General features: G+C 49.1%; 1 protein-coding gene across 10 annotated transcripts in view; it reads right to left on the bottom strand.

Annotated features, from left to right (window-relative positions):
- Nucleotides 1–26,948, bottom strand: part of LOC106508312 (BTB/POZ domain-containing protein KCTD18-like) — a 233,359-nt gene that overhangs the window by 69,396 nt on the left and 137,015 nt on the right. For 3 of the 10 annotated variants that reach the window (XM_085019138.1, XM_085019144.1, XM_085019135.1), the window contains one exon: nucleotides 20,959–24,625. The exons of 6 other annotated variants lie outside the window; for them this stretch is intronic. The gene's annotated coding sequence lies outside the window, so the exon portion shown is untranslated. Of the gene's footprint in view, nucleotides 1–20,958; nucleotides 24,626–26,948 lie in introns of those variants that run through there. One more of the 10 variants, XM_085019137.1, reaches the window with a different exon arrangement.

Consider the following 26,948-nt stretch of genomic DNA (forward strand, 5'->3'; position numbering starts at 1 on the left):
CAGATGTTTTCCAGTTGTTGGAAGAGCTGTAGCAGGAAGCTTGTAAGTTAGTCATAAAGCATCTCTAATTGTGAGGTGACTGGACACCAGAAGAGAACAGGAAGGAACACTGTCAAATTTGCATCCTGGGAAAGATTTAAAAATAGAGTAGCAACACACCTCTAGATTGACTAGAATGAACTCTGTCTTGATCACCAATTTGCTTGGATCAGTTTGAACCCAGGACATAGAGCACTCAAGCAGAAGGCAGGGTGGCCACATGAATCCCAGAGGGTTTTGTTTTGGTCCCTCATATGCATGGGGACGGTAATCCCAAATCCCAGCCTTGAATCTCAACTTCAAAGTCTACCCACCTTTGCTTCACTCCAGGCTCCTTTGTCTCCAAGGGAGTTAGAAAAGCTCACATCAGGCTTTCCTTTGAAAAGCCCATTCCATCTTCTTTGAGAAGCTGTAGAGACAGAGCCTGTGGTGACCTCAGATGCTCTAAGTTAGTGTGGCTATAGTGTGGGCCAAGGGTAAGAGCCAAGGTTTTGGAACCAAAGAGCCCCAGATTCAAGTTCTAGCACTTCCTCTTACTGACTGGGCAACTTTGGGCCAGTCTTTAACGTTTATATTAAACATACTCCCTTGGTTGCAAATAACATTTTTTTAAATTGAAATTTGATTGGTTTATGTACTTGGGAAACACAAGGGTCTGCTCCTCATGTATAAGGAATCTACTTTAGGGGGTCTCTCACTTACAATACTCCTCTTTTGTCACCAGTTTTGTTTATTAGTCTCTTCTGTTTGCAACCAACAACACCCCAAACCAACTATCTACTGTAAATAAAGAATTTATAGACTCAAGCAAGCTGGGTGGTTCAAGGGTACTGTGAAATTACGACATGGTTAAATCTAGGAATCCAAATGATATCTTTCTCTCCATCCTCAGCTAAGCTTGTTCTATATGGTGAGGAAAATGACTAGAAGAAGCCAAGCCCCAGACTTAACCTGCCAAGTCCCCAGGACACAAAGATCATATCCTCCCTGGAAGAAAATCCCAGGAAAGTTTCTGATTGGCCCAGTCTGGGTCAGTGCCCATTTATGGGCCAGTCACTGACCAGGAAGATGGGGCTTTCTGATGGGTCAGGTCTGGGTCACACCTCCATCCCTTTGCCTCAGGGTGGACAGTAAACCCAACCCAAATTGCCCTGGATGAGTTCCTCACAGCAAAGAGTCTTGGGTACTGTATGGTCCATAACAATATGCTTACAGCAACTTCTCAGACTTGGTTTCCTCATCTGTAAAATGGAGATAGGCTATTTTTATCATAAGACTATTACAAGGGTAAATGAGGTAATTTATGTACAACATCTGAAATATTGCTCAAAAGATGGTAGCTAGTGTTTCTGCCAATAGTTTACAATGATTTTTTTAGGACCTGTGGTGGCTCTATAATCGGTCAACTTAGCCATGCTGAACTCCATCTCCCAGAATTCCCTTTCTTGTGTGTCTCTGGTTAGACCGAGCTGCAGGAGATATTCCCAGGGTAGAAGTGAGGCAGCAGGCATTTTGTAGCTCACACATATTACCACTTAATCTGTTGGCTCACCTTGTTGTGGGGCAGCCATCAAGCCTACAACAGTTCCACCTTCCCCCAGAACCTCCTTCAGCTTCCCTGACTCCTGGGCCAGGTGTGTGTTTAGTCTCTGATAGAGGGCACCCTCTCCTGCAGGACACTCATGCCTCCAGTCAGAGGCAGTGAGAACTGACCTGGTTTCAGTCCTTCTTGGGTCCCACCTCATGCTCGTGGGCTCCCGCTCATCCTTGTTCTCCACTTTATACCTACCTTCCCTCCCTTCCCAACTATCTTGGCTGAAGACTTCAAAAGCAACCATGAGACAGAAAAGAAAATAGCCTTACAGAGTCACCAGCTCGCCTGACAGCATGAGGTCAAATCGCCGTCCCCCCGCCACACACACATCTCTAGGTCATTCTGCCACTTTCATTGCATGCTGACTGATGATACCAGAGCCTTATTTTTTTCTAAACTCCCCTCAGCCTCCCTTTTGGGATTATGGGGGGAAAAAAAAAGACTCTGGAAATCTTTTCAAGAGAAGCACAAATTAGGATGAAACTGGACCTGACAGTTAAGGTAAGCTTCAAAATAATTTTTTTTAAAGCTAGAAAAAAAAAATACCATTGCACCAACCACATTCTAATCCTGCCCTCCTAGATGCACAGCAAATGAAATAAACTGGACCATCTATTATTGATCCTGCACTGGCTCGTACTTGCCTAAAGTCTGTGGCCAGGTCCAGGCAAAAGGCAATGAGCTATTTGGGCCAGGGGAGGAGCTAGATTACTTAATTAGGAATTATTTTCTGTTGAGTTACATATAAGCTTAAGGCCACTGAATGAGGGTGTGTATCACAGCCATGGATGTGCAACAAAGGAATTTCTTGCCACGCACGTTTCTGCACTTGGAGACTTGGCTAGGTCCCTAGTGGCAGCTGCCTAGGACAATGTTCTTGGGACTTCCTCATTCCTGCCTCTCTCTATACAGGAAGCAACAGAGTAGTACACGCTGCTCCCTTCTCCGCTCTGTAGGGAAACTTATAACAGGCAACACTGGCTGAGAAAGGAAGCATTCCCATCCCGTCACATGAACCGAGGTAGATTTAGCAAACAAGTGATTTCACTTTGGAGCTCCATCAAGGCATCACTCAGGATGCTGGTTGGCTTCTTGATCTCCCCTCCCAACTCTGTCTTAAAATCTCTCTTGTTTAGACACCTAAATTTACCCCTAGTGCTACTTATGATGGACCAAATCACAACCATATGAAATCATTTAATCATCTTTTTGCCTTTTGTAACAGTGAGTAGAGATGCTTCCAGCCCAGAGTGGGAGGTTAGTGGCAGCTGGTGGAGCTCTGGGGAGCAAGGGTACAGGATCCAGGCAGTAGGGCATGGGAGCTCTGAGAAGGGGGCGAGTTGCCATCGTATAAGTGCCTTAAGATGCGCTGGTGGTGTGCGGGGCCCCTCAAGGTGGGAGAGGGCACGTCAGGGAATGTAGCAAGGCCCTGAGCTTCCCTCTGCCACATCTTGGCCTAAGGCCACATATCCTTCCTGCCGTGTGTCATGGTCATTTCATGGGTACATCAGGGGCGTAGCCCCTGTCCTCCGTGATGGTAGGTGAGATGCCTTTGGCTTCCTGACCCCAGTCCTTGACCTCATCAGGTGCCAGCCTTACCCTGATAGCATCTTAAGAGCAGGTTTGATTCTGGCTGCCTCTGTTTGGGGATGGTTGTGTTGCTGTGGACACTAGTGGGAGCCCACCTGGACTCCTCTATGCACAGCCCCGACATGCGGGGAAGCTAATGCCTCCAGCGGAACCTCCAACAATAGGCAACGGGGGAGTTCCTGTGGTGGCGCAGTGGTTAACGAATCCGACTAGGAACCATGAGGTTGCGGGTTCGGTCCCTGCCCTTGCTCAGTGGGTTAACGATCAGGCGTTGCCGTGAGCTGTGGTGTAGGTTGCAGACGCGGCTCGGATCCTGTGTTGCTGTGGCTCTGGTGTAGGCCGGCAGCTACAGCTCCGATTTGACCCCTAGCCTGGGAACCTCCATATGCGCGGGAGCGGCCCAAGAAATAGCAAAAAGACCAAAATAAATAAATAAATTAATTAATTTAAAAAAAAAATAGGCAATGGGAGCTGACGAGGAATGCTAATTCCAGCTGATCATCAGGTACACAATCCTGAGAGACCATCCTGGGTGGGCTTAGGCTCCATTTACAGAGCGATGACCTTGATAACACACCTATATTGGCTTCTCATTCCCCTCCCTCTTTTCCCAGTGCCTCACTTCTGCAATCTGGGATCCCCTCCCATATAAACTACCCGCCCACCATCTCTTATCTTGGGCTCAGCCTTTCCTTCTTGGGACCAAGGACAGGAAAAATAACATTTCTGGAGTTTGCTGGTGGCTCAGCAGGTTAAGGATCCGGTACTGACACTGCTGTGGTCCAGGTTTGATTCCTGGCCTGGGAAATTCTGCATGCCCCAGGCACAGTAAAAAAAACATAAATAAAATAACATTTCTGTGGAATCAATAAATCCCAAGGCCCCATGAGGCTCAATCTTGGCAGGAAGTCCAGCTAACAATAATGGCATCATGAAAAGGAACTCCAACCTTTAGTATTTATAAAGATACATCAAAGAGGAGCCAACACTCTAAATTCCCCTTGTCTGGGCCCCAAACCATGTCGCAGCTGCTCCAGACTCCTTTGCACACCATTGCTGCTCTTCCTCTCTCCCATCTCTTTTATTGTATGAATGTATTTAGCTTCTCTGACTTAAATCACATGCACACAACCCTCCCCTCCTCTCCCCCCTTTCTCATCCCCCTGCCCCCATCTCTCTGCAGAAGCTGTCCTCCTGATTCTGCTTCCCTGAAGACCCAGCAGCAAGGGGGACTCCTGTTCCTTCCCAACACCCCCTTCCTTTGGTTCTAGGATAAAAGTCAGACCGCAAGCTTTTAGGGCACAAGCATAGAACTTGGCTTGCAGAGTTCTCACAGCCGACCTGCAGGGAGACAACATTTTTCCTGTCATAACACACATAGAAATGGCACTTTTGTAACATATAATCAAGCAAATCACTACAACTGCCATCCCAAGAGCCCCATCCTCCTTGGCACAGTGTCCCTGTTTGCCACACACCAGCATGTCAGACCACCCCAGTTGGGAGGGCAGTGGGACATGCAGGCGGGGACAGGGGCTCCCACACTGTGGTGGGTCTGAGAGCATGTGGAGAGCTGGCGCACGCCCTCTCCCCATCTCGGCTTCTAATGAACACACACACCGCTTGACATTTTCCTGCACATTCTTACATTTTCCAGCTGCCTCCCTGCCCCCTTGCACACATTCCGCAACACGGCACTTAATTGTTCTCTGCTGGTCGGCAGCACTGGTGTGCACAGCCACGCCTGCAGCCTTGCTTTGTTCCCAGTGTAATCAGTGGCTGTCCCTGGCTGTCCCTCAAAAAGCAGACAAAACCAGCCAGCTGCAGACCCAGCTGTCAGCGAGCCCTGCCGCTAGCATTCAAGTGGCCACAAGAGAGCCACACAGGGCCCAGAGCGGGCCCATTCCTCCCCTTTCTCCTCTCACAATTGACAGGCTCTGAGGAAGGAAACGTGAGCTCTGGGCTTGGCAGCGGGGCAGGAGGCTCTTGTTAACAGCTTGCCTTCCTGTTTATATGGGGTCTGGCAAAACTGTTAATTTCTCTCACGGAGGTGACAAATGGGAAAACCAGAACACCAGGGAAGAACAGCCTGGAAAACAGCCTCGGAAAGACACCTTGAAGTGAAGTAGGAGGCTGGGGGCGGGGAGGGGGTTGGGAGGGACCCTCTTGGGTTCTCAGGCCTTCTGAAGAGGACCTCACACACTTAGCTGTCCCTCCAAAGAGACACAGCGAGCCAGGGTGTGTGGGCATGCCTCTCCTGCCATTCTACTGCCCACCAAAGTGGCCCACAACAGAACCTGTAAAGCACCTGTGGCGTGAACATCTGCCTAAGGACCTGTGGAGTCTGTCCCTGTCATCCATGAGTGATCCCCAATCCAAGTCTGAAGCTAAAACCACTTCAGGAAATAACACCAGGATTTGGTGGCCCCTGCCTGCTGTTTCCCCCTGGTATCCTAAATCCTGGGCAGCATTTCGTGACCCTAGCTATATATTGAAAGCAACTGGGGAGAGTCTGATTTATTATTCTGGAGAGGGTCCTGGACACTCATCTATTTTAAAATCTCAAGTGATGCTAATGAGCAGTTAGGGTTGAAAATGTCAGGGAGGAAAAACTTTTCCTCCACCCTCTTAGGTTCTGTATCGAGGGACTGCAAATGTAACTGACAATACAGATTAACAGAATAAAAGGCATACAGAATTGTTAATATTTTACATGGCAGCTCACATAAAAGAAGTGAAACTCAAAGAAGTGGAGAGATTTGGGAGCTTATATGCCCTTCTTCACAAAGGAAAGAGGGTCTGGGTTTCAAGGGACAATGAATCATGGGGAAGAGACAAGGAAATGTAAGTGGAAAACCAGTGGGAGATAAGGGTAATTTTAGTAAAGATTACTTATGCAGACTCATCTCAGGGCTGACTCGTGATAAGAGTTACTATTGTTTTCCTGGTTCGGGAACGGGTATGTCTTCAAAAGAGAAACATACACCCTGCTTTTAGGTGGAAAAGGGGAGGGCAGAGAACTCTTCCTGCAACTATTGCTTCTCAATTGCCTTCAGCTTAAATAATCCTTATTCCAAAAGGGCATATTTGGGGATGGCCTATCCTGATCCCCTGGAAGAAGTAAAGGATAAAGTATTATTGTTTTCATTATCAATTACCATTATTATTTTAAATGCAATGCTGGTTTATTTGAAAAGGCCATAGAGGTGGGGGTGGAGGCAAGGAATGAGATGAAGAAGTGAATTCCAACAGTCATAGCCCCCTTTTAGGGTGAACAACAGTCCCTATCTGAGGGGCACTGGGGTGGTTTGGGGAAGTGTTCCATATCCCAGGAACACTTCCCCAAACCATCCAGTTTTGGGTGCTAAAACTGGTAAAGTCAGTCACCCCACCAGCTCTGAGGGCACCAAGGGCTGTCTTTTCCTCTGGGTTCCCTGGGTCCCTGAGCCTCTTGAAGAGAAGGGTGGAGTTATTCATGCTTGTATTTCCCAGTATCTGCATGCTGCAGCTTCTCATTATCCAGTTCTCGAATTTGCTGCCTCCTGTTTAACACAACTAAGGTCCCCAGCTGCTGCTGTTTTATATAGGAATGCTACCACGCTTTCACGCCTGGAGAAAGACAGAGTGTTGTTTGTTCTAGATAGAGAAGCATCTTCAGAGTGGGTGGGAGAGCGGGTTGGAGGCTGAGCTCTGGGAGAGGATTTGCCAGCCTGCGGGCACAGAGCACTGTGGCAGCAAACATGGCAGAGAAATGGAGCTATTCTCACCCCAGATAGAGAGCTCATTGAAATGGCTCTACGCACACAATTCCTATCAAAGGAGCTGGATTGGGCAAAGTAGCTATTAGAAGATTTGTCTTTTATGAAAGGAAAATCAAAATTCTCTCTCCCTCTGCTTCAGTTTTACATGGAGAGAGTGAACAACGGTTTGTGAAGGAACTGCAGCTCTCTGCTCGGGCTCCTGGAGGACTCAGAGCGGGACAGGCAGACCCTCCCGAAGCTGACAAGGAAGGCCTCCCCACCCCACCCCCCAGCCCCTCCCATCCTCATGGTGGCCATCCGGGTCCCTGCATGGCCCAGGGGACCTGCCAGGGTCCTGCCCATCACCTGTCTGGGATGATGGGCCCCCTTACTTCTACTCCTTCTGCAATGGTCAACTCAAGCCTAGGTACCTCCAGGAAGTCCTGCCATCCTCTTTCTCTTCTGGAAGTTTCCAAAAGAAGCAGGGTCCATATCCAGCTCTGTCCAGCATCCCCCTGTACTCCCTTCTGGAAGTAACCAGGTAATTCATTCTTTGCTGATATATTCTCTGCCCACCCATCCCAGGCCTGATAAACCTGGGGGGCCATGGTCTGCCCAGCTGCTTGTCATGATGTAGGAGTAAGAAGGAAGGTGGGGGTGGGGGATGGAGAAGCATAGTGTTGTCTCTGCTGCTATGAGGCCCTGCTGTGGGTCCTCTGTGCTGGGCATCCTTTCAGAACGCCCAGGGCCACGGGCTGCCTACCACCTCTGCTGCAGTTCCACTATGTTCTCGGCACCCACATCTTGGCCAGAGCCTCAGCTCAGCCCCATGGGAAGAAGCTAAGCATGTGATCAGGAACCTGACTCCAGAGTCAGCACCCCAGGTTCTGGCCGTATGGCTAGATCTTCCTGATACTTTAGTTTTCACGTCCATAAGGTGGGGACAACTACAGTACTGATATCGCCATGTTATTGGGAGCATCAAGCGGCCTCCTTTTGTTAAAGCAGTTAGAACAGTGACTGAGACCTCAGAAATGTCTATTATTATTTAACATTCTTGTAATAGAAGAGAGAGAGGCCACCTGATGGATATGAGTCCTGTCGCCTGAACGTCTCCCATCTCTGAGTCTGGTTTTTTATTGTTCGAGGCAGTTCTGGCCTCTCTAGAAACGTCTCACCCCCACCACTCGTGGGTTTCCTTCTGTGCTGTACTATGCCTCCCCAGGAAGCCAGCCAGGGCTAAGTTCTAAAAAGGTTGTCTTTAATGGCCACTCTTATGTAGTCTCATTTTTTTGACTGTGTTAGTCTTGATCTCGCTAACCTCCATGGGTTTCTGAGGGAAGCATTTCTGTCGTACGCTTTTTCTCTCTCAACTGTGCCTCACATAGTTCTAGGCACTGGCTGAGTGACACATTAGAATCTGGGAGAACCCAGGGAGTTCCCACTGTGGCTCAGTGGAAATGAATCCAACTAGTATCCATGAGGATGCGGTTCAATCCCTGGCCTCGCTTCAGTAGGTTAAGGATCCAGCATTGCCATGAGCTGTGGTGTAGGTCACAGACATGGCTTGCATCCCATATTGCTGTGGCTGTGGCACAGGCCAGCAGCTGTAACTCCAGTTCAACCCCTAGCCTGGGAACTTCCATATGCTGCAGGTGCAGCCCTAAAAAGCAGAAGAAGAAAAAAGAATCTCGGAGAACCCAAAAGCAATTTTCTACCACCCATTACCTACTGTCCATTAAGACCAGAAGTAAGACTGGAGGGGCACCCTCCTTGATCTTGACATTTAGGTCAAGAACAGGCAGATTGGCAAATACACCCGATTTGGACTTTGGTAAGTTGGGAATGTGGAGTGACAACCCAGAGGACTTACAGCCCAAACACCATAGCCTTACTGCGCAGAGTCAGCAGCCCTGAAGACTGGAGAAGAGTCCAGACATTAAATGCTTTGCTGTGCAGAGAGTGTTAACAAACAGCAAAGCAGATGGGCCCCAACAGCCACACACCCCTTATCCCCACCTAGGTGGCCAGGCTCAGTCTGCTCCTTGCCTGAAAGGCCAAAGGCCCTCCCTTCTCCTAGGCACCTGTCAATCCTACTATCTTTCAAACCTCAGCCTTAGCTCCTTTCTCTCTTGTATCTTTTTTTTTTTCTTTCCTTTTTAGGGTTGCACTCATGGCATATGGAAGTTCCCAGGCTAAGGATCGAATCGAAGCTATAGCTGCCAGCCTACTCCACAGCCACAGCAACACAGGATCTGAGCCACATCTGCAACCTACGCTGCAGCTCACCAACGCGCCAGGATCCCTGACCCACTCAGCAGGGCCAGGAATCAAACTCTCATCCTCATGGATACTAGTCGGATTCGTTTCCACTGCACCACAAAGAGAACTCCCTCTCTTGTATCTGTTCATTCAAAATGCATGTAAGTACCTGCTGAATTCCCGGGAGTAGACCTGGAGAGAAAAGATGAATCTCACAGCCCCTACCTTCAAGGAGCCCCCAATCTAGGAAGCCTTCTCTGACCACTGCACCCAAAGGCACCTGTCCTTTTCTGAACTCCATTGAACATCATCTGGCTGGTCCAGGCTTGGCTTTTGTTAATATTGTTCCCAACTTACAGATGAGGTAAGGAGCCTCTGAGAGGTTAAGAGCATTGTCCAATGTCACTGAGTCAGTTGGTAGCCCTGAAGTGCTGCAACTGCTCCCTGAGTTGGTCTTATTTCCCCAACTGGTCTCTAAGCTTCCTGGGAGGTGGATCAGACACCTCGGCTCCTCTCCTTAACAGCCTTTGCACACATTAAGTGCCCAATAAGAGCTGATGATTTGCTGATTGCTCCTGGGCCAGCCCAAGGTCTGGAGATTGCTCTGCCTGGAACCGCAGACCAGTATCTTGAGAAGCTGAATTTCTTTCTATCACTCTGGCCTCATACTCATGATCCCTTAGTGTGGCCTCCTCTTGAAAAGCAGCAGCTTTCAGCCTTCAGAAAGGGGCATGCAGCTTGCTGTTGCCAACAGACCTTGATTGCACCAAAGGCACTATTCTCAGGACAGGCCCAGGTGAGAAGCCCTTAGGGCGGGAGAGCTTTACCTAAATAGGGGTCTTGGTTGCAGTCTTCTCCTCAGAGAAAGAAAGAAGCCCTAAGCCATCATGGGGGAACAGAAGATAATAAAGGAAGCTGACATTTCCTCCAGAGGAAATTATTTGGGCAGCTCCCTGTGAGGGACTGTGCCCTTGTCAGGTGAATGAAATGAAAGGGAGGTGCCAGGGGAACTGCACTGGGTGCTCGAGTGGACCCAGCCCCCAAAGGTGGGCTGGCCATAGTGAAGTCACCAAGGACCCTGTGTGCCTGGGCCTCTGGCCAAGAAGGTCAGGCCTGGTTATCGTTCAGCCAAAAGCTTCTATGCCCATGATAATGTTCATCCATAGACACGGCTTCACTTGAAATGCCACAGGCCACCTCTCCCTGAAGGTCTTTGTGCTCTAAGGTCAGCTGTACCAGGCAGGGGAATTTAGGAGGCAGGAAGGGAGGATTTTGCCTGGAAATATTTAGATTTCAGGATTCAAGTCAGAACCTTATTGAAGGCTGCTTGTTGCCGTTGTGGATATTTACATGTCCATTTAATTCTTTCTCCCCAGCAGGCCCCAGTATCTGGGGAGTTGGGAGAGAGGCCTCAGGGCCTTGGAATTAAATCCTGAGGGTGGAGGAGCAAGGAGGGAGTGCTCAGAAAAGAGAATGAAAACTACCCCCCTTGCCCACCCACCTACACACACACACACACACACACACACACACACACACACTCACAGGTGGCCAGTGTGGTGGGGGCATCTGACTAGTAAAGCCTAATTATGCCACAGGGAACAAAGCAACTGTAGGACTCTCTTCTGAGCTCAGAGACCTAGAAGAAGGAGCAGCTTACTGGCCTCAGAGGTGACCTTGCTTTCAGGAGCAGAGAAATGAGACACACTGTGGACAAGTATTCAAAGCCAGGAGGACAGTAGGATACAAAAGTCCCAGGGCTGGGGTGGGGATGGACTTTCTCAAAGCCATGGGCAGGGAGAGAGACTGGATCACTTGATACAAACTTGGCGCCCAGTCAGCAGGACCCAGGCTGGCCGGGCAGTGACAGCTGGGAGATAGCCTGCTTCTGGGGCAGCAGACACTGCCTCTTCCCAAAGACCGCAGAGCTGCAGCCAACAGAAAAGCCCCCTGGGCCGCCTTATACACTTTCCTACTCTCAGGAGCCAGGAATGGGCCACCCCTTCTGTCTCCCTGACCTCACCCACCACACTCGGCAGAACGGCCGGATAGTCCCCAAGTGCTGTCTGCCTGCCATCACCTGGCAACAGGCAACAGGCAAAAAGAGTAACTCTCACCTTATTTTTTATTATTTATTTTTTCTTTTCAGGGTCACACCTGTGGCATATGGAAGTTTCCAGGCTAGGGGTCAAATCGGAGCTGCCGCTGCCAGTCTACACTACAGCCACAGCAACACCAGATATTTAACCCACTGAGTAAGGCCAGGGATAGAACCTGCATCCTCTTGGACACTTGTTGGGTTCTTAACCCACTGAGCAAGGCCAGGGGTCGAATCCGCATCCTCATAGACACTGGTCAGGTACTTAAGATGCTGAGCCACAATGGGAACTCCCTCACCTTGCTATGATTTTTTGTTTTCTTGAAATAAAATTCCTTAGGATTCTGAAAATGAAGAGAAGAACTCCTAATTTGGTAACACCATTGAAGGTTTCCATTTTTCAAGGCATAGCAATCTCTGGATTTTTAATTTTTAAAAAAACCAAAAAGGGGGAGGAAGGAAAAAAGAATTAACCAAACACAACCATAGCAAGAAGCTAAATCAGTCCATGCAATTTGAAGATAAAAGTTTTAGCGAATCTCTCACTTCCCTCAGATCACACGTGTGACAGGGCCAGGTGACCTCCTAGCCTTGCTCACCACGTCACACCACCCTGGACCCACTTAGAGGGAAGAGCTTAGCAGTCTCTACAAGCCCAACCACTTCTTCCCAGCCTAAGCTGAGCCTGGAACCTGCCACCATCTATTTTAGGGAAGTACATTCTTGCATACTAAGAGTTGCCTGGAGAGCATGCGCATTTATATAAAATAAAGATTACATGTGTGGGAGTTCCCGTTGTGGCTAAGAGGAAACAAATCCGACTAGGAACCATGAGGTTGCAGGTTTGATCCCCAGCCTCACTCAGTGGGTTAAGGATCTGGTGTTGCATGAGCTGTGGTATAGGTCACAGACATGGCTTGGCTCCTGTGTTGCTGTGGCTGTGGTGTAGGCTGGTGGCTGTAGCTCCAATTGGATCCCTGGCCTGGGAACCTCCATATGCCTCGGGTGCAGCCCTCAAAAGCAAAAAAAAAAAAAAAAATTACATGTGTGCCTATAATAACAAAGTGCATCTGCATATTTTCTAGAAAAATGAAGGCTTGGCTTGGGTCTCTGGGATACTTTTACAGAAGGTGAAATAGGAGGCTGCCTGCCATGGCTGGGGTGGGCGTGACAGAGAACTGAGCTGACCGTGCACATCCAGAGGTGGGTGTGGGACTCGGAGGTTACCTTCCCATCCTGTTCCAAGGCCAACACTTAGCGCTGTCAGGCTTTCCTCATGGCCTCCAGCAAGTCTCCACCCATCGCTGAAGTTTCCTTTTCTCCAACAGTACAACAAGGAGTACCTGTCCTCGAGGTCAGACTTGCTGGCACACAGAAATCTAAGCATCTTTGGGGCTCTCCCATGTGCCTGCCCTGCCTTATTCTCCGGAGAGGGATCCTACTCTTCAGCTCTCTTCTACTTCAGAGGTGGGTCTGTAATGAAGACCCAGGTTCGACACTGACAACCCTACACCCCCAACAGCCCCCTATGTACCAGTTCTATCCAGCCATCTGGAGGTTAAACATGCAGGTGACGAACGTGGAAATAGCTCAAGTCCGTGTTCCAGGTGTAGCGCTCCTGGAAGCTACTGCTTTTTTAAGGTGACAAATTCCACTTTCCCTGGGACTTCAGGCTAATTGTCAAATGAAGATGTGGCATCCCTGATCCTTTCATTGGGAGGTATGGGCAGTGAAGCAGGGTGCTGACACACCCCCTCTCCTCACCCCACACATGGCCTTGACCACAACAGCAGCCTCTTTATTAGAACAGGGAAGAGGGGGTGCTGACTGTCCCCACAGGAGTGTGAAGGGCACCAGGATTTGGGCCAACCCCCAGCCAAGGATGAAAATGGAGGGAACCATAAAAGCAGGAGAGGAAACAACTCCAGCCTCTGCACATTGACCAAAGCCGAGCCAAGCCCAGCTCTCCCTAGCGCTGGGGGCACTAAGGATCCAGTTCCTCTGAAAGAGGTCCTGAGTCAACAACACACATTTCTCAGTGAAGACCTGCTCCCTGCAGACAGACATGGCTTGTGAGAGGCCAGCAGCAGGCAGGCCCCTGTGGAAGCTCACCTACTGCCGGGGCCCTACCACCTGGCCCTCAGAGAGCAGGAACCTCTGGGAATACTCACCTCCATGTCTCTGGAGTGTCATGGAGCCCATGGGCTCCAAACTCCCGGCTCTCCCAGCCCTGAGTCATCACAACCCCACCTGGTCCTGCAGCCAGAAAACAGAACCACTGAATTTCAAGCAACAGAACGGAGAGCTTGAGAGGATTCGAACGGAGCTATTAAGGGGGCAGTCTTGCAATGAGACTAAGCAAAATGAAGCAGGATAGAGCACTGCCAGGAACCAGAAGAAAAGAACCCTTTGGCTGGCACCTGGGGTGGAGGCCTTGGCTTGGCACCAGGGTGAAGCTTCCCAGAAGCATTCTGACAAGGATGCTCCAGAAGTCTCTATGGTGCCTCCAAGTTCGTGTGTTCATAGAATGTGAAAGGAGGAAGAGACATTTTGTGGGACTTTTTTCAGGTCCTTTCTCCTCTCTGAGCCACAGTTAACTGTACAGAGAAGATACTGGACCAGATCTGCCCGCCTCAACCCTTCTGCACATGAAAACCATCTGGAGATGCCCCAGTCATTCCTGCTGTCTGAGATTCCTACATTCCAAGTAATCTAGGGGCAGGTGGAGGGGAGTTGGTGGAAAATGTGCTGCTGCAAGACTGGCCAAGAGTTGGAAAGTGTTTGATCAGGGTGATGGGCAAAGGGGCAGGGGGTGGGAAATATTGTTCTGTTTTTCAGAATAAAAAGTTAAAAAAGGAGTTCCCGTCGTGGCGCAGTGGTTAACGAATCCGACTAGGAACCATGAGGTTGCGGGTTCGGTCCCTGCCCTTGCTCAGTGGGTTAACGATCCGGTGTTGCCGTGAGCTGTGGTGTAGGTTGCAGACGCGGCTCGGATCCTGCATTGCTGTGCCTCTGGCGTAGGCCGGTGGCTACAGCTCCGATTCAACCCCTAGCCTGGGAACCTCCATATGCCGTGGGAGCGGCCCAAGAAATAGCAACAACAACAACAATAAAAGACAAAAAGACAAAAGACAAAAAAAAGTTAAAAAGCAGAAATACTGATACCCTAAAACTAGATATGCCTGGGTCTCACCTGGAATTACTACATTGGCATGTCTAGGGGCTGGGGCCCAGCACTGGGGTTTTTACAAAGGAGTCCTCAAAAGAGTCTGCTGTGCAGCCAGGATTGAGAACACCAGATTAGACACTCTCTGGTCCCCCCAAGCCCTGAGCAGCTGAACCACCCACACTTTCCACCAGACATAGGAAGTCCCATTCTGGTCCCATTTGCTCTAACATCTTTGCTCAGAGGGGAGAGGATGGGAGCTGCATTTAGAGCAGGAGGTCCCCGCCAGGCCCTCACCCGGGTCCTCTAGGCCATTCAAGCTGCCCCACCCTATTCATGGTGGACCCTCAAATCAGCTGCTCCCGAGGGCCTCTAAGACCACCTATGCCAGCTCAGGGAGGGTGCAGGCTGCTCCTCCAGGTGTGTTAGGAAGCTCCAGGCAGGACCACTCCCTCTCACCCATACAGTGAACTTGACCTTAAGCCTCGTTTTCAGTCTCCTCCTGTATCCACGCCATCAGGCCTCCCACCTCTCAGAACACAGAGTCACATTCCTATTGCATTTGGGGTGACTTCCCAGCAGACACTGTTCCTGGACTGCTTCCCAGCATCCTTCTTTTCCCCTGCTGTATTTCAGCCTCTGGGACCAGGAAGCAGCGAACAGGCTGTTTGGATTTCTACACAGGATGCTCAGCTTCCCGGGGCTCCTGACAGGTTCCACCTGCTTTCCCTGCCCCCTCAGCCCAGAACATCAACTGCCCCCACCCCCACCTCCTGAGGGGTGCCCTCAGTGCATCCTACAGGGGGCACATGAGGTGGATGTGTCCTATTTTGCTAAATTTGTCATCTCAGCCTTGACCACTTATGATGGGGTTGGCCAGCTTTCTCCACAGTAAAGTTACTCTTTTTCTCTTCATAACTGGTAAATATTTTGGGAGAGATACTCAGACTCTACAAATATCCTTCTTCCCTGTCTTCCCTTCCAACTCCCACCCACTGAGTTGAGACCCATCTGTGGATCTTGCCTGCAGTAGTTATTGCTGTGATACGGGCCTAAAGGTGATCTTGTATTTCATGAGCCTTCCCCACTTTGTAGATGAGGGCACTGGCTCGGATCTGTAAGGCAGTGTGCCCAGGTCCCTCATGCCAGTAAGGCAGAACTCCGGCACCAAAGCACTGCCTCTGATGCTAAGCTCTTTACCCTCCCTGGGGAGTGAGCCACGTGCAGGCAGGTGGCACCTCTTATAGTCACTTGATCTTCCACTTGGCCTCCTCCTCCAGACACACAGCTGGTTTCTGGACTGCGGGAACTACGTCTCCTGTCTGATCGCCCGTGATGCTCAGGGCAGGGTCTGGCATCGAGTAGGCGCTTGTGGACTGAGCGGTCCCAGAGGACTGAAGAGGGTACACGATCAAGAGGAGAGGGTGGAGCCAAAAGAAGATCGAGCTTCTTTCCCTTAAGGTATTACAGCCACAGATGCACCCTGATGAACAAGGGGAGAATGGGGGCAGGGGGCTCAGGACAACAGACACCTGCAGGGACCTGTGAGCCAGAGGCTGACTGATAGGAGGAGGTGGGAGAACGAGAGGAAAGGCAGAGGGAGGAATTGGGACCATCTCATCCAGTCTATCACTTTACAGATGAAACAGCTAAAGCCACCACGTTTTAGGGCTTTACTGATTATAATCAGACCCTCAAATGCAAAGTGGGGCTTATTAAAAGACTCAGGGAAGGAGTTTACAGAAGCCGTTGGCAGAAGTACAGCCGGGAGGGGCCTTTTCTACCCAATTCTGGCATCTCTGTGCCTCTACATTCACATTTATCTGTCATTCAACAAATAGCTATTGCGCATCTTTATGCAACAGCAGCGTGCTAACTGCAGGGAATAAAACTGAGCAAAACCAGGGTCCGCTTGGCACACTGGGGGGGGGTTGGCTTTGTCTGACTTGTCTTCCCAGGTCGAGGGTGGGGTGATCTAGGCCAGAATGAGAAGCAAAATTGACAACATACAGAGTGATGTCCTGCATAGGCCAGAGAGATGTGGTGACGTGCTCAAGGTCACACAGGGCTGCAACTTGGGTCTTTCAATGCTGATTTCAGGGCACATACATCTTGGTTCGCATTCTGATGCAGGGGGCACATGGTGGAGGGGCCTGAGACCCCTGAGGTTGGGGAGGTGGGGCTTGAATGAGACGTGGGTGTTTATGAAGACGTGCACGCATGTAGGGCTGGGGCTGAGGGCAGGTAGCTGGGTGTGCTGGAGGACTGGGGGCTGGGTGGAGGAAGGGCTTGTCCATAAGGCAGCCACAGGCTGAAACTACTGAGAATCCGCCTCAGGGAGCCAGTTGCAGGCTTCACTTTCCAACTCCAGGCTTCTCCGCTCCTACTGCAACTGTCAGGCCACTAACCTGGCAGCCAGGACTGGACACCCAGGACCTAAACTCCAGGTCTGCTCAGGGAGAAGAAGGCAGAAGTGAAGCTCAGGGGTGCTGAGTGCAGTGACCAGCACTGGACTAGCAGTGGGCATGGGCTCTTGTGCTCGGCACTCAGGACAAATCCCTCCTCCTCTCAGGCCCCTGTCCACTCACTGGATGTGAAATGAAATGAGGGCTGGGCTGGCTCAGAGGTTTTCAGTCTGCATCACCAGGCCCACCCCAGAGATGGGGTGCTGGGGACCTGGAATGAGATTCAGGGATGTGCCTGGCTAACCAGTGCCCTCATGTGGCCCTGGGCCACATTTTGACCAACAGTGGCCTCAATCATCTCTGGAGTACTTCACAGCATCTCCGTGAAAGAGCCAGTTTCCTTGGGCCAGGTAGAGGGGAGGCCACCATCAGACAGTGGCCCTGATGACTGGTGTGTGACCAGCAGAAGAAAGACTGGGCTGCCCCACTGACCAGCAGGCTGGCCAAGCAGGACAACTGCCTACAGGGAACTGGAAGTCAAGCTTGGGGGAGCTTGGGGGAACCTCCGTTCCATCTGGTCAGGTCTCTGAGACCACACTGGCTCTGTGTCCCCTTCCCCAGTGGGCCTAGCCTGCCCACTTCAAATCCTAACCAGGCCAAAGTTCACTTGAACTTATCTGTGTGCTGGAGAGCCCTTCAGGGCCTGAGCCCTGGAAGCATCTGGAATTTGTTTCCCCAAATTCCGAATGATCAACATTTTGAGGAGACCTAGGAACACAAGCAGCTGGCCAGAGACCCCAAGACTCAGTTCCTCTGTGGGAAACCCATCCTCACCAGCTTATAGCTTTGAGTCTCAATATGTCCCACCCTGTATGTGCCATCAAAAGCTTCCATCCTTCGAAGTTTCCTTGGTCTCAAAGCTGTCCCATCCACCCAGCCAAAATTACCTGCTTTTTCTTCCACAACGTTGTTGACCATCTTAGTACCCATCTCCGACCCCTCCTGGAAGTAGGGATTGTCCCCTTTTTGTTTTCCTGGGAGGCTGGCACATACCAGGTGTTCATCAAATAGAAAATAGAATAGAATAAGGCAAGGGTGGAGCAAGTCTTCCAATCCGAAAAGTGAAGAAATTATTGTGGCTTGGTATTATTTTAGATAAATCATTAATCTAATGTTACAGGTTGCCAGAGTTTAACAAAATAATCATTTTGCAAACAATATGCTATAACATTTCCTGGCAATAATAACTATTCAGCATTTGGTACTAGGGCTATCTCAAAGAGCCCCGAAGATGAACTGCATAAAGTAGGAATGGCCAGTGACAATACTTAGAATATCATTCATTGATATTCATTGATATTATTCAATGATATAAGAATATCATTCATTCAGTTCGAAAAAGTAGATGCTACCTTATAAAATGAAAAAGGATGATAAACAGGGAAGGATTTTTTTCCCAGGAAGACACACAGGCCCACAAGAACACATGCAGAGCTAGTAATCATGATGGAAGCTTGGCCTAAGAATGAGGGAGTGCCTCTTGCCTCTATGGAATCATATTTTTTTTTTTTCTTTTGAGGGCTGCATCCGTGGCCTATGGAAGATCCCAGGCTAGGGGTCGAATTGGAGTGGCAGCTGCTGGGCTACGCCATAGCCATGGCAGTGCCAGATCCGAGCCACGAATGAAAACTTTGCCACAACTTTCAGCAATGCTGCATCCTTAACCCACTGAGTGAGGCCAGGGATCAAAACTGCATCCTCACGGACACTATGTCAGGTTCTTAACCTACTGCGCCACAACAGGAACTTCACTATGGACTCATATTTATCCCACAAAAAGATGCAGAGACAATTAGGGCCTGTGTTGCAGGAGCCCTGGTGGAAGGACAAAACCTATTTCACATCTGGGTCTGAGGTGGCCCCTGGTAGTGGGGGAGGTTTGGGACCCCACGGTCCCCCGGTTAAGGGTTGTGTCTGGAGTCAAGAGGGGTGAGGAGGAGGCATTTGCAGCCCATACTGAAAGGACTTATAGAGAAAGCACTGTTTATGGAAATAAGGACTGGAAAATAAAAAAATAAAAAAAAAAAAAACAAGAGTTCTTGTTGTGGCTCAGCAGTTAACAAACCCAACTAGCATCCATGAGGACGCGGGTTTGATCCCTGGCCTCGCTCAGTGGGTTGAGGATCCAGCGTTGCCGTGCGTGGTGATGTAGGTCACAGATGCGGCTCGGAACCTGCCTTGCTGTGGCTGTTGGTGTAGGCCAGTGGCTACAGCTCCGATTCAACTCCTAGCCTCCCTATGCCGTGGGTACGGCCCTAAAAAGACAAAAAAACAAAAACAAAAAAAGAAAACCACCTTCAGACAATACTGATAGGCTCTGAGCAACTTCCTCTCTCTGTGGAAAGTGGCTGAAAAGGAAAGATGCTGGTATGGTCTGAGACTCAGGTGGGATGCCCAGGCCTGAGAACCAGCTTCTAGGAGAGGATGTAAATTAGGTAAAATCTTTAATTTAAAAAAATGGGGGGAGTAAGGAGTTTGTGGCTAAGAGTAACCAACGGCCCTGAGACACTTACGACTACCGTGTGGGAACACTGTGGCAGAAAAGAAATCCTGAAGCCCAGTGACTGACACTCAGGCATCCTGCCCCATGACGCCCCATGACCCGCTCTGCTTAGCTACTAAGTTTGCAGCAGGAGGGAGGACAACTAATCGGCTTCATGGAACCTCAAATTTTGTCATCTATAAAATGGGCACAACTATCCTCTCTACCCATAGGCTTTTTGTGAAGTCAAATCAGATCACAGCAGGGCCAAGCCGATGCTGTTCCTGAAAGCAGAGCAAATAGCCCCTCGGCCTGGCTAAATAACATGCAACGGTCTGCATCCTGGCATAGAAAACAGAGGCGCTCTGCAGTTATTCCTACAGCTGGATGGGACGTGAGCTCCATTCTCCTCTATTTTCAGTCTTTTTTGGTTTTATGTCTTGTTCTCATTGCTTTGCTTACTTCAGGGAAACAATTTCATCAGGACGTGAGAAAAAAGTCCTACTCAAAAATGTTTATAGCCAAATGATACTTTTTGTAATGTTGCAATGACGTTTGGGCTGAGGATGAATGTCCTCTTTTCCCCTCTGGTTGGGAACACATGAAAATTCAATGAAGCAGCACAGCTTGTTTTGTCAGTGAAGTTAGTACGTGAGGCAGTTTTGGCCTTGTTTATGGAAATGAAAAATCTTTGCCATGTTTTGATTCTCTGCAGAAGTCTCTGGTTGTGACAGGCTGAAAAATGAAAAAATGAGAATGTACATGATCCATGTAGGAACTTGGTCAAGAAATTTGGCCAGGAAGCAGAAACAGCACTGCTTGAGTGCCATGTGCCTGCAGCCCCAGGCCAGCCTTTTTTATTTTTTTTCTCACAGCTGCACTTGCAGCATATGGAAGTTCTAGGCTAGGGGTCAAATCGGAGCTATACCTGCAGGCCTGCATCACAGCCACAGCCATACCAGATCTGAGCTGTATCTGCAAACTACACCACAGCTCGTGGCAAAGCCAGATCCTTAATCCACTGGGCGAGGCCAAGGATCAAACTCACATGCTCATGGACACTATGTCCTGTTCTTAACCTGCTGAGCCACAGTGGGAACTCCTAGAGGGCCTCTTCATTCTGAGTGACTCTGCCTTGAATGAAACTGACAATAAAGAAATTCCAAAAACAGCCCCTAAGTCCAAACAGTGATGTACAATACGAGGCCACTGAGTGGCCAGGCCAAGGCCCTGCCTCTCCGCTGCTGTAACAGATGCCCTAGAGTAGGTGGACCCTGGCCTCCCTGAGACAGCGTAGAAGGCGGCCCCCCCCACACACACACATGCTGCTCATTATTCACCAAAACAACATATCAATGCCCAGGGACACCTGTGGCATTCTCCCTACTGTCCCATCTGAGTCTCTCCCACACGGGAAGCAAGTCTCCAACTGTCTTACAATTTTCAACCAGAGATTCTTCAAGCATGGAAACCACATGACCCCCAAATTGTACTTCTAGATAATCATCCGAGAGGAGCGAGGTTGTATGCGAATGATCGGAGCAGCTTTATTCATAATAGATTGTCAGTCCTCTTTAAAGACTAATTTACTTCAAAACCAGAATTTTTAGTTTTTCCTTGAACTGTCTCTGGGATTCCACGTTGGCAGGGTCTGCAGATGCTTCTGGGGCCAGCTGTCATGCTCACCAACGCCCAGGAACCCAAAAGCACTGCCGTGGCCTGGTCTGCTGTAGACACAGGCAAGGTGACCAGCAGTTACAACAGCCTCTCCAGAAAGCCCAGCATATCTTGGGTTTTCTCCTCAAAACATCTTCTCTTTAGTATCAAAATTCACATTCACCATCTAGATCATCCATCCCAGGCTGCTGAGGGGCATGTGCCCAGATCAGCAGTACCACGCACATCACCCTCTTGTTGAAACAGTGGGTTGTTGTACCCATTTTGCAGATGAGGAAGCCAATGCCCACACAGGTGAAGTAAAGTCCCCAAGACACACAGCTGGTGAATCTTGGGCTAGGATTGAACCCATGCGGTCTGGCTCCCGCAGTCACTGAGGTTGCGCCCTCACAGGAGGGATGAACTACTGAGGATGACCTCTGAGCTGCACTGAAGGGGAGCATGAAGTCCCCCTTCCATGAGGGTACACGCTGTGGAGCACTGCTCTGTCTGCTTGGCCAGGCTCTAGTTCCTATCCTGCAGTGCGTGCGCCACCTGGCTCCACACTCAGGAACAGCCTCACCCATCAACTGGCCTTAATGCCTTCCTAGGATGCCCAAGAGATGAGGTTTTTAAAGCCTTGAGTTCTAATCTTTACAACTACTGAGTAATTCTTCACAATAACCCTATGCAGGAGGTTCTGTTGTGAAGAACTAAACATCCCCCACTTAACAGGCAAGAAGACGGAGACATAAAGATGTAAAGAAACTGCCCCAGCTAGTAAGTGGCAAAATCAGATCTAACATCCAGGTCTTTTTCTGACACCAGATCTAAGCTCTAATCTATGGGTCTCAGAGGTTAGGAAAATAAGCTGTGAGGAGAATACTGGTGTAAGAAATTAAGGTTTTAGCTCCTTTTCAGCAGAAGAGCCATTTCTGGGTTCAGTGGCAAAGCAGTGGTGTGGCCAGAGGCTGCTGGGGGCAACCCCTCAGGTCAGGCCACAAAGAAATGGGAGAGCAGCCAATTACAAGGCCTTCATCACAGGCGTGACTCAGAGTCTACAGCAAAAGCCTGCTGCAGCCACTACTCTGCCCCAGGGTTAAGAAATTCCCACTGGGCGAGCTCAGCCCTTTGCATGCTGCAGCCCGGCTTCTGGAGACAGGCACTCTCCCACTACAAGCCATGGGCATTTCGCAATCAGGTTAATTTTGGCCAAGAATCTGATGAGCTTAGTGAGAAACTCATTCCAAATCTAATACAGATCTTTCTCGACTCATGATGGGGTTAGGTCCTGATAAGTCCATCCTAAGTTGAAAATCTATTAAGTAGAAAATGCATTTAACACACCTACCTTACCCGACTTCATAGCTTAGCCTAGAATACATCACCTTACCCTTACATTAGCCTACAGTTGGGCAAAAGCATCTACGACAAAGCCTATTTTACAACAAAGTGTGAAGTATCTCATGTAACTTATTGAATACTATATTAAAAGTGAAAAACAAATGGTTGTCTGGATCCAGAATGGTTGTGTGTGGGTGGTTCTCACCCTCATAATGGTGCGGCTGGGAGCCAGGGCTGTGCTGCCCCCTGCCCAGCATCACAGGGAATATCCGCATATCGCCAGCCCCGTAAAAGGTACAAACTCAAAATTCGAGGTCCAGATTCTACTGAAGGCACTTCACTTCCACACCACCACAAAATCAAAAAATCATAAGTTGAACCATCCTTAGGACCATCTGCAGTTCCTTGCTACCAGTCCTCCCCCCCCGCTTCCGGCATACAGAGAATGTGACGCCTCCGAGCCTTTAGTCCTTTACTCCTCAGGGCACTACTCCATCCAGGCACACACCCTCCTGCCTCTGGCCTTGGTGGGCCAGGCCCAGGTGAGGAGGAAGCCCTCTCCCCCCAACCCTCCATCAGCCAATCACTGGTTGCTACACCAAAAAGCGGTTCTTTGCCTGGTCTAGGGTTAGATACCAGGCAGCCCAGGGAGAGGCGCATTATGGCGAGAAATAAAGATGCAAAAGGCCGTATGACTAAGACGGTGACACAGTAACAAACAAGGCTAACTGCGGCTGTGAAAGACCGGGAACAGTCCCACCTCTCGAAGGCAGCCCTTTGCGTGGAGAATGCTGACCCCTAGTGGCCACGCACGGGGACGCAGCGCGGCTGCCGCGGAGCCTGTGACAGTGAGTCACCTAGGGAGCAACTGAGCTCTAGGGCATCAAGAGCCCCAGACCCCTTCTGGGGACAGTGGGCCTGGAAGGGAGGTGGGGGAAAGGCAGGGACGAGAGGACAAGGGCAAAGAGACCCCGGCTGCTAGTCCTGCCCCGCCCCCACCATCCCATAAGAGTTCTAGTCCCGCCTCCGTCCCTCCCAGCTCTCGAATGCTGTCAACTCTTCCTATGTTCTAGGAAGAAATAAGCAAGGAGGAAAAGGGAAGAGATCTGCAGTATAAACGGGGCTATGATCCCCCAGGGCTTACATGTGCCTCCAAAACGCTTCCTCCATCCGGGTCTTCCGCTGGACCAGCCAACTCCCAAATCTTGAGCCAGTGAAACTGCGTTCCTTACTGACAGGTGGGCTGAACAATGGCTCCCAAAGATATCCAGGCCCTAATCCCTGGAAGCTGTGAATGTTACTTTATAAAACAAAAGTGGCTTAGCAGGTGAGATTAAGTTAAGGGTGTTGAGGTGGGGAGATTATCCTGCATTATTCAGGTGGATCTTAAATGTTATCACAAGCATCTTACAAGAGGGAGGGAGAGGGAGATTTTACTGCAGAAGAGAAAGACAACCATTTTACAAAAGACGCAGAAGAGATTTCAGATGCTACTTAGCTCACTTTGAAGAGGGAGTCATAGGCCAAAAAATGCAAAAAAAAAAAAAAAAAAAAGAGCTCTAAAAACTGGAAAAGACAAGAAAATGGATTCTCCCTTGGAGGTTCTGCTGACACCTTGATTTTGGCCCCATGAATCAGATTTCTGGTTTCCAGAACTGTAAGAGAATAAACCTGTGTTGTTTTTAAGCTACCAAGCTTGTGGTAATAGGTTACAGCAGCCATCAGAAATAAATACATGACCTTCAACTCTTAAATTTGTGTGTACTTGGGATAAAACTGTTAATGAACAAGAGAGACTCTTCCACACCTAGAGAAATTTATAATCTCTCTCTCTCGGGATTTTAAAAAGCAACAGCCAAAAATTATTTATCTTATGTAGTGAAATATATAACCAACTAGCACATGGAAGATATTCAAGATCTTTAGCAGTAAGGAGGGTAGGGGTCATCAAAAACACAACCAGGGGAGTTCTCTTCCGGGTTCGGTGGTTAACGAGTCTGAATAGGATCCATGATGAGGATGTGGGTTTGATCCCTGGCCTTGCTCAGTGGGTTAAGGATCTGGCATTGCTGTGAGCTGTGGTGTGGGTTGCAGAGGTGGCTCAGATCCCTCATTGCTGTGACCGAGGTGTAGGCCAGCAGCTTCAGTTCCGATTTGACCCTCGCCTAGGAACTTCCTCCGGTTTGGCCCTGAAAAGCAAAAAATTAAAAAATAAATAAATAAAACCCACAACCAGGGAGTTCCCGCTTTCCTGCTGTGGTGAAAGGATCCAGCCTTGGTCTCTGCCACAGTGGGTTAAGGATCCAGCATTGCCCCAGCTGTGGCATGGGTTGTAGCTGTGGCTCAGATTCAATCCCTGGCCAGGGAACATCCACATGCTGCTGGGGGGACGTAATGAGATACCACTTGACACCTGCTAGAAGAGCTAAGATAGTAAGAGCTATGATAATAAGCTTTGGCAACAACATGGAAAAGCTGGAATTCTCATATGTTGCTGGTGGTGTTATAAAATAGTGTAACCACTTTGGAAAATAGTTTGCCAGTTTCTTAAGAAATTAAACATCAATTACCAGACGACCTAGCAATTCCAGTCCCAAGAATCTACTCAAGAAAAATGAACATTCCTATCCAAAGACATGGATATGAATATTCATAGCGACATTATCCACAATAGCCAAAACCTGGAAATAACTCACATGTTCATCAACAGTGCATGAAACTACAGTATACACAAATTATTTCAGCAATAAAAAAGTCGAGATTACAGATGTGCTACAGCATGGAGGAATCTCAAAAACATTACACTAAATGAAAGAAGCCAAACACAAATGACCACAAATTATGTGATTCCATTTATATGAAATGTCAAGAGGCAAACCAAGAGAAGTGGTTGCCTGGGACTGGGGGTGGGGAATGACCACAAGTATCCAGGAGGGACCTTTCTGGAGTGATTGACAGTTTCTAAAGTTGGATTGTGGTGATAGTGGCACAATGCAATTAAAACAGGTGACGTTTAGGTCATCAGGTTAAGTTTAGGTTATGTAAATTATAACCACAGTAAAGCTTTTTTTTTTGTTAAGGATATCTCCCCATCCCCCACTCCCATGTAAGTTGATGAAGCCTCAAACCCCCAGGAGTATTTGCATTTTAAGAGGGTCTCTTTAAAAAGATTTGAAAGCCTAGGAGTTCCAGTCATGGCTCAGTGGAAACAAATCCAACTAGGAACCATGAGGTTGTGAGTTCAATCCCTGGCCTCGCTCAGTGGGTTAAGGATCCAGTGTTGCCATGAGCTGTGGTGTAGGTCACAGACGTGGCTTGGATCCCGAATGGCTGTGGCTGTGGCTGTGGCTGTGGGGTAGGCAGTCAGCTGCAGCTGATTAGACCCCTAGCCTGGGAACCTCCATATGCCAAGGGTGCGGCCCTAAAGAGACAAAAAAAAAAAAAAAAAAAAAAAAAAAAAAAAAAAAGATTTGAAAGCCTAGAGTATGATGGAAGACTGGTTAAGACGCCTGGTTTGGGGAGCACCATGGCCCGGCACCTCTTCAGGTCATCCTGGTAGGCGGCATCTGCTCCAGCACCCTATACCTGGCTGTGCCTAGGTTCTCAGGTGCCTGTGCAATACAGCACAGTTGGGTTTCATCTCCAGCAGAGGACAAGACTTCCACTCCCACTCTCCTCTACAGAGGCTGCAGCCAGCCTCTCTAAGTGCTCCACTCCACCTGCTCTGATGACACTTCTTGCCTTGAACACCATCTGGAACCTTGGCACATAGCTTAGGCTGGTAGGGGTAGAAGAAGGATGTTTGCAGAGGTTCCTCAGGTCAAAAGCAAGTGCTCTAGGCAGGCATGCCTGCCATGCTGCATTCTGACCCAGAAAATTTGCCTTCTTAATGTCAATTCCCTTCATGAGCCACACAAAGCCACCTGCCAACATGAGTAAGACTGTAGTGAACATAGCAACTCCAACAAGCAGGTCCAGGTAGTTAAAGGATTTCAGGTCCCCACTCCTGAAGTACAAAGGAACATGTTTTAAAAGGAGAACTAGGAGTTCCCATGGCGGCTCAGTGGTTAATGAATCCGACTAGGAACCATGAGGTTACAGGTTCGATCCCTGGCCTTGCTCAGTGGGTTAAGGATCTGGCGTGGCTGTGAGCTGTGGTGTAGGTTGCAGACATGGCTTGGGTCCCAAGTTGCTGCGACCCTGGTGTAGGCCGGCAGCTACAGCTCCAATTAGACCCCTAGTCTGGGAACCTCCATATGCCACGGGAGCAGCCCAAGAAACTGCAAAAAGACCAATAAATAAATTAATAAATAAAAATTTTAAAAAAAAGGAGAACCAAATGACAGGCTTATAGGGGCTAAGGGGCTTTCAACCTTCAGAGGTTTATACTCCCTATTTCTAGCATACCTCCTTGCACGTGGTAGGTCCTTATTTTTTTTGAGAGAATCAACAAATGAACTGCTAATATTTCGTCAAAAGTAAAAGCCAGACTTGGAACTAAATGAATCTGGT

Source organism: Sus scrofa, chromosome 3 (genome assembly GCF_054392235.1).
Source record: "Sus scrofa isolate SSC_HxYL_T2T_F1_AM1 chromosome 3, Sscrofa_HxYL_maternal_Yorkshire_Landrace_v2.0, whole genome shotgun sequence".
Lineage (NCBI taxonomy): Eukaryota > Metazoa > Chordata > Mammalia > Artiodactyla > Suidae > Sus > Sus scrofa.